Raw genomic sequence first — 8,559 nt, forward strand, 5'->3', positions numbered from 1 at the left:
ATAGAAGGGCTAGGTTACTGCAGGTCTAAGTGTTAAGTCATAATATGATTGGGTAGTTAGAATTTTTTAATTCATCGAGGTGCAGCGACATTGAAGGGCGAATTCTGATGTCATAGAAGGACCAGGTGATAGCAGGGAATTTGTAAATTCATTATAGAACGTGTAGTAAAAGGCTAGTTCTGAAGTCAACTAAATGCAGGTATATTAAAGACCGAATTGTGATGTAATATTAGGGCAAGTTCATAACAGGGCAAATTATTAAGTCGTAATAAGACTGAGGAGGAGAAGGGCCAATTGTGAAGTCATCGAAGTGCAGGGAAACTGAAGGGAGAACTGTGATGTCAAAGATGATCCAGGTCATAACAGGACAATTTGTTAAGTCATAGTAAGACTGAATAGTAGAAGGCCCAATTGTGAAATCATCAAAGTGCAGGGATATTGAAGTGCAAACTGTGATGTCATAGAAGAGCCAAGTGACAGCAGGGCAAATTGTTAAGTCATGATAAGACTTGGTAGTAGAGGGGCCTATTGTGAAGTCATTGAAATGCATGGACATTTAAGATCAGATTCTGATGTCTAAGAAGGGAAAGATGACAGCAGGGCAATTTGTTAAGTCATAGTAAGGCTGGGTATTAGAAGGGCCAGTTGTGTAGTCATAGAAGTGCAGGGACATTTAAGTGAGAACTGATGTCAAAGAGGACACAGGTGATAGCAGGGCAAATTGTTCAGTCATAATAAAACTGGATAGTAGAAGGGCCACTTGTGAAGTCAGTGCAGTGTAGGGATACTGAAGAACGAATTGTTATATCATAGAAGGGCCAAGTGATAGCAGGGTAAGTTGTTACCTCATAGTAAGACTGGGTATTAGAAAGGCCAATTGTGAAGCCATCAAAATGCAGGGAATTTGAAGACTGGATTGTGATGTCATAGAAGGGCCAGGTGATAGCAGGGCAAATTGTTAAGTCATAATAAAGCTGGGTAGTAGAAAGGCCAATTGTGAAGTCAATGAAATGCAGGGACATTGACGAGCGGGTTGTGATGTCATAAAAGGGCCAGGTCACAGCACTGTAATTTGTTAAGTCATAATGAGACTGGGTAGTAGAAGGGGCAAATGTGAAGGCATCGAAATGCAGGGACACTCAATACACAAATATGAAGTAATAGAGCTATGTGATATCAGGGCAAGTTATAAAGTCATAATAAGACTGGGTAGTAGAAGGGCCAATTGTGAAGTCATCGAAGTGCAGGGAAACTGAAGAGAGAACTGTGATGTCATAGAAGAACCAGGTTATAGCAGGGCAAATTGTGAAGTCATAATAAGACTAGGAAATTGAAGGGCCAGTTGTGAAGTCATTGAAATGCAGGGATATTGAAGAGCGGATCATGATGTCATGGAAGGGAAAGGTGACAGCAGGGGAAATTTTTAAGTCATAATAAAACTGGGTAGTAGAAAGGCCAATTGAGAAGTCATCGAAGTGCAGGGACATGGAAGAACGAATTGTGATGTCATAGAATGGCCAGGTAACAGCAGGGCAAATTGTTAAGTCATAATAAGACTGAGTAGTAAAAGGCCAATTTTGAATTCATCGAAGTCCAGCGACATTGAAGAGGGAATTGTGATGTCATAGAAGCCCCAGTTGATAGCAGGACAAATTGTTAAGTCATAATAATACTGAGTAGTAGAAAGGCCAATGGTGAAGTCATTGAAATGCGGAGACTTTGAAGAGCAGATTGTGATGTCATAGAAGAGCCACGTGATAGCATGGCAAATTCTTAAGTCATAATAAGATTCCATATTAGAAGGGCCAATTGTGAAGTCATCGAAGTGCAGGGACATTGAAGAGTGAAATGTGATGTCATAGTCGGGCAAGGTGATATCAGGGTTAATTGTTATCTCATAAAAAGACTGGGCAGTAGAAGGACGAATTGTGAAGTCCTTGAAATGCAGGGACATTAAAGAGTGGATTGTGGTGTCATAGAAAGGAAAGGTGACAGCAGGGCAAATTGTTAAGTCATAATAAGTCATAATAAAACTGGGTAGTAGAAGGGCCAATTGTGTAGACATCGAAGTGCAGGGACATTGAAGAACAAATTGTGATGTCATAAAAGGGCCAGGTGATAGCAGGGCAAATTATAAAGTCATAATAAGACTGGGTAGTACATGTCCAATTGTGAAGTCATCGAAGGGCAGGGACACTGTATAGAGAACTGTGATGTCATAGAACACCCAGGTCATAGCAGGGCAAATTGTTGAGTCGTAATAAGACTCGGTAGAATTAGGGCCAATTGTGAAATCATCGTAATGTAGGGACATTGAAGAATGTATTGTGATGTCATAGAAGTGCCAGGCAATAGCTGGGCAAATTGTTAAGTTGTAATAAGACTGTGTAGTAGAAGGTCTAATTAAGAAGTCATCGAAGTGCAGGGACATTGAATGGAGAATGGAGAATCCCAGAAGGGCCAGGTGACAGCATGGCATATTGTTAAGTCATAATAAGACTGGTTAGTAAAAGGCCAATTCTGAATTCATCGAAGCGCAGGGACATTGAAGAGTGAATTGGGATGTCATAGAAGGGACAGGTGATAGCAGGGGAAGTTGTTAAGTCATTATAGAGTGGGTAGTAAAAGGCCAATTTTGAAGTCATAGAAATAAAGGGACATTGAAGAGTGAATTTTGATGTCATAGAAGGGCCAGGTTACAGCGAGGCAAATTGTTAAATCATAATAGGTAGTATAAGGTCCAATTGTAAATTCATCAAAGTGCAAGGACTTTGAAGAACGGATTGAGATGTCATAGAAGGTCCAGGTCACACAAGGGCAAATTGTGAATTCTTAATAATACTGGGTAGTAGAAGGGCCAATTGTGAAGTCACCGAAGTGCAGGGACACCGAATAGAGAACCGTGGTGTCATAGAATAGCCAGGTCATAGCAGGGCAAAGTGTTAAGTCATAATAAGACTGGGTAGTAGAAGGGCAATTGTGAATTCATCGAATAGCAGAGACAGTGAATAGAGAATTGTGATGTCATACGGGTGCCAGGTCATGGCAGGGTAAATCGTTGAGTCGTAACAAGACTCAGTATTAGATGAGCCAATTATGATGTCATCTAAGTGCAGAGACATTGAAGAGCGGATCGTGATGTCATAGACGGGAAAGGTGACAGCAGGGCAAGTTGTTAAATCATAATAAGACTCTGTAGTGGAAGGGAGAATTGTGAAGTCATCGATGTGCAGGGACACTCAATAGAGAATTGTGATGTCATACAAGACCCAGGTGATAGCAGGGCAAATTGTTAAGTCGTAATAAGACTTGGTATTAGAATGGCGAATTGTGAAGTCATCGAAATGCAGGGACATTGAGGAGCGGTTTGTGATGTCATAGAAGGGAAAGGTGACAGCAGGGCAAATTGTTAAGCCATAAGAACACTGGGTAGTACAAAATCCAATTTTGAAGTAATCGAAGTGCATGTATATTGAAGAGTGGATGGTGATGTCTTAGAAGGGCCAGGTCACAGCAGGTGAATTTGTTGAGTCATAATAAGACTGGTTTGTAGAAGGGCCAATTGTGAAGTCATCAAAGTGCAGGGACATTGAAGAGTGAATGTGATGTCATGGAAGTGCCAGGTGATTACAGGGCAAGTTGTTATCTCTTAATAACACTGGATATTAGAAGGGCAATTTGTGAAGTCATAGATATGCAGGGACAATGAAGAGCGGATTGTGATGTCATAGAAGGGAATGGTGATAGCAGAGCAAATCGTTAAGTCGTAATAAGACTGGGTAGTAGAAGGGCCAACTATCAAGTCGTCGAAGTTCGTGGACTTTTATTTGAGATTTGTGATGTCTTAGAACGGCCAGGTCGTAGGAAGGTAAACTGTTAAATCGTAGAAAGACGGCTAATAGAATGGCCAAACGTTGAGCCCTACAAGGTCTTAGTGGTAGAAGTTGCAATTGTTAAGCCCTAGTAGGGCGGTGTATAGAAATGCGCATCTTTAAGTCACAGATCACCTGGTCCAAAAAAGCAAATGGTTGTCTTAGAAGGTCAAGTTCATAGAAGGGCAAATTCTCATAAAACAGCCAGATCATAGAAGATCTTCATTTTTACAAGATCCTGGTCATAGAAAAGCCAATTCTTATATAAGAGAAGGTTCGGGTCATAGAAAGATGAATTGTTAAGTCATAGAAGGGGGACTTGTTATTCAATGGCTCAAAGTCCAGATGGAGATCCATGAGAAGTGGTGTCCCTCAGGTGTCCGTACCGGGACTGGTGCTGTTCAGTATATGAGTTTTGTAGATGCCACACCGGAAGGATGGCATGTCATCCAGAGGGACCTGGAAAGGCTGGAGAAGTGGGCCTCTGAGAACATCATGAAGTTCTACAAGACCAAATGGAATGTCCTGCACCTGGGTCAGGGCAATCCCCGTTTTGAGTACATGATGGGGGGTGATGTGCTTGAGAGCAGTCCTGCAGAGAAGGACTTGGGGGTGCTGGGGGATGAGAAGCTTGACACGAGCTGGCAACATATGCTCACGGCCCTGAAAGCCAACCATCTGCTGGGCTGCATCCAAAGAATCGTGGGCTGGAGGTGGAGGGAAGTGATTCTGCCCCTGTCTTCTCCCCTCTCTTGTGAGACCTCACCTGGAATACTGTGTCCAATTCTGGAATCCTCAGTGTAAGAAGGGTATGGAGCTGTTGGAACGGGTCCAGAGGAGGGCTACAAAGATGATGGGAGGGCTGGAGCACCTTCCCTCTGAGGATAGGCTGAGAGAGTTGGCGTGGAGAAGTCTCAGAGGAGATCTTCTAGTGACCTTCCAGTACCTGAAGGGGGCCTACCAGAAAGCAGGAGAGGGGCTATGCATAAAGGCTTGTGGGAATAGGACCAGGGGGAAAGGGTCTAAATGGGAGAGGGGCAGATTTAGACCAGACATTAGGGAGAATTTCTTCACTAGGAGAGTGGTGAGACACTGGAAGATGTTGCCCAGGGAGGGTGTGGAGGCCCTATCCCTAGAGGTATTCAAGGCCAGGTTGGATGGGGCCTTGGGCAGCCTGATTTAGTGGGATGACCCTGCTTATGGCAGGGCGCTAGGAACACGATGATCTTTAAGGTCCCTTCCAACCCTAACTATTTTAGGATTCTAGCATTCTAGCATTCTAAGTCACAGAATCTCCGGTTCAACGAAGGGCGATTTGTTAAGCCATAGAAATTCTGGGTCATCGAAGGACCAATTGTCAGGACACAGAAAGGCTGGGTCACAGAATAAGTATTATTAAGTCGTATAAGATCTGGGTGACCAGCATGCCAGTTGTTAAGTCCTAGAATGCCCAGGGCATCAAAGGAAACATTGTTATCTTCTATCAGATGAGGGGAATAGAAAAGCCGGTTGTTAGGTCATAGAAGGGTAGGGTCACAGAACAGCAAATTGTTAGTTTCTCTGAAGTCTGGAGGACTGAAAGGCCAGTTGTTAAGTCATAGAAGTGTCAGGTGGCAGAAGGGCAAATTGTTCAGTCACAGATGAGCGAGGTTCCAGTGGAGTGAATTCTGCAGTCCTAGAATCGCAAATGATGAAGTGAGAGAATGGCCATAGAAGGTCAAATTGTCAAGTCCTAAAATGTGGGTCCTCAAAGGGCCAATTGTTAAGTGATAGAATTGCCGGCTTACATAAGAGCGAATTGTGAAGTCGTAGAAGGGCCAGGTCATAGTAGGACAAACATCTAAGTCACAGTAAGACTTGGTAATAGAAAGGCCAATTGTGAAGTCATCAAAATGCAGGGACATCGAAGAGCGGACGGTGATGACATGAAATGGGCAGGTGACAGCAGGAAAATTGTTAAGTCATAATAAGGCTAGGCAGTAGAAGGGCCAACTGTGGAGTCACCGAAGTGCAGGGACATTTAAGTGAGAATTGTGATGTTATAGAAAGGTCAGGTGATAGCAGGGCAAATCATTAATTTGAAATAAGACTGCGTAGTGGAAGGGCCAGTTGTGAAGTAATCAATGTGCAGGGACACTCAATAGAGAATTGTGATGTCATAGAAGAGCCAGGTGATAGCAGGGCAAATTATTAAGTTGTAATAAGACTGGGTAGTAGAATGGCCAATAGTGATGTCATCGAAGTGCAGGGACAGTGAAGATCTGACTGTGATGTCGTAGAATTTAAAGGAGACGGCAGGGCAAACTGTTAGATCATAATAAGACTGGGTAGTAGAAGGGCCAATTGTGAAATCATCAAAGTGCAGGGATATTGAAGTGTGAATTGTGATGTCAAAGAAGGGCCAGGTGATTGCAGGGCAAATTGTCAAGCCAAAATAAGACTGGGTAGTAGAAGGACCAACTGTGAAGCCATTGAAGTGCAGGGATATTTAAGTGAGAACTGGAATGGCATAGAAGGGCCAGGTCATAACATAGCAAATTGTTACGTCATAATAATATTGGGTAGTAGAAGGGACAACTGTAAAGTCATCAAAATGCAGGGACATTGAAGAACGGATTGTGATGTCATAGAAGGGAAAGATGACAGCAGGGAAATTTGTTAAGTGATAATAAGACTGGGTAGTAGAAAGGCCAATTGTGAAGTCAACGAAGTGCAGGGACAATGAATAGGGAATTGTGATGTTATAGAAGGGCCATGATATGCGAAAACAGACAAGGAGGGCTGTGAGCATTCGTTAGAGCTTGGCGTTTTTTGCCTTGAAGTCTTTGGAAGTTGATAATGAAGGAGCCAGCTAGCAGCAGTTTACTGATAAGTAGTCATTGGAATGCAGAAAGCTGGCTGCCTTTGGTTCAGGAGTTTGAAAACAGCCAGAGGAGACTGAGTCTGCGCAAAGTTCAAAAAGAAATATATTCATCCCGAGGAAGACTTCCTACTTCATCCATAAGACCCCAGCCCATGACCATCAGGAGGCACTATGCAGGCGCAAGACTGGAGCGAACTTTCCAGATCTAATAATAATACGAAGCGGGGATAGAGTATGAATATGTAGTAGGTGCTTATAACTATGCATGTCTTTACACTATAAGTAGCTGCTTGTTAAGGTATATGGTGTGCAAGCTGGGAGGAGAACCCCCTTGCACCCCAGCGCTGGAAATAAACATACCTGCTTTATAACTCATTTTGGGTTATAGGGTTTGATTCCGCAAAACAATACTGCCAAATGTATTCTGTGTAGCAGTGTAACTCATTGCAGGCCCAGTCTCTCTTCTGTATTTTTTGTTATTGCTGCTGGATTTTTAATTGTGATTATGTTTTCCTCCTTTTATTAAGCCACTCTCCACATTTCTTTTCTTACTGAGTGCCTGTGAAAATGAGATGTGCTCTCTGCACATTTAACCAAAATAAATGTTACTTCAATTACTCTTGGGTTTGCCTGAGACCAATATTCCAGGTGCTTTCTGGAGCTGCACAGACAGTTCCAGTGTTCATGGGTGGAGAGGAAGAGTCCCAGCATGACAGCACTGCCAGGCAACATCAGTGCTTGATCTCCCAGAGCTGTTCTTGTTCCACTTCCACACTCTCCTCCTCATCCCTTGCCTTGCTGTAAGGCCTGAGAGCTCTGGCACTTTGGTAACAGCCGTGCTGCGTGGCAGTGCTGTGCCCACAGGCAGGAACAGACAGTGGGCACTTGTGTGAGTGGGTGGATGGATGGATGGATGGTTGGATGGATGGATGGACGGACAAATAGGCAGGAAGTGGGATTGATGGTCAGGCTCAGAGGATCATGAAAAATGGGTCACACTCAACCTGAAAGCCTGTAGCAAGTGGGCATCACATACATTCCCATCTTGACTGCATTCCTCATCCTTGGAGATGGGGATTTGCCTGCTAGGGGTGGCTGTGCCTGCCCATCCACAAGGGTTTAGATGGTGCAGACTCAATTTGATGACTTTCCTGTCACCCAAATACATTTGGATTAATGCAGAACTGGCTGTTCAAAATCAAGGATTTTATTCACTTGGTCTCTTTGCTTTGACATCCCCTCACTTTGACTGCACTCCTGATATCTCTCTAATTAACCACTTAATTTAGAACTGAAGAATAAAGAAAAATTATGCCTGTATCTGCATGCTAATGGTGCCGAGTTCCCAAACTGCAGTTCCTTAAAGACTGACCAAGCCTCTAGAGAACTCAAAGTCAGAAGCAAACCTCCAGGTTTCTGAGGTGTCACTGGGCCATGATGAAGTCCATCACTGAAGAGATCATGTATGGATTGAGAATGTCCCTCTCTGTGGGGGGTGGTCAAACAGGAAGTCAGAGACACTTGATACAAAAAGAAATTTAAATGTGAATGTTGCTGTGAAAGCCCCTGATGTGTTTCACCAAGCCAGATGACCAAGCCGTAATGCCCATGACCTGCAGAGGAGACTCCTTTCCCTCTTGGGATGCTCAGGCCTCTTCCTGTGGGTATTGTGATGTGTGATGCCAGGAGCAGATAAGCAGCAGGATACCTCCCAGGTTCTGAGGAGAGTGGGTGAGGAGGCATTGGGAGCAGCAACGGCCTCATGACCTCTGGTGGTCAGTGGAAGAGAAAGAAACCACAGTGGAGAGAATGAGGGTCTCAGTT

The sequence above is a fragment of the Cuculus canorus genome, chromosome 14 (assembly GCF_017976375.1).
Source record: "Cuculus canorus isolate bCucCan1 chromosome 14, bCucCan1.pri, whole genome shotgun sequence".
In the NCBI taxonomy this organism is placed as follows: Eukaryota; Metazoa; Chordata; class Aves; order Cuculiformes; family Cuculidae; genus Cuculus; species Cuculus canorus.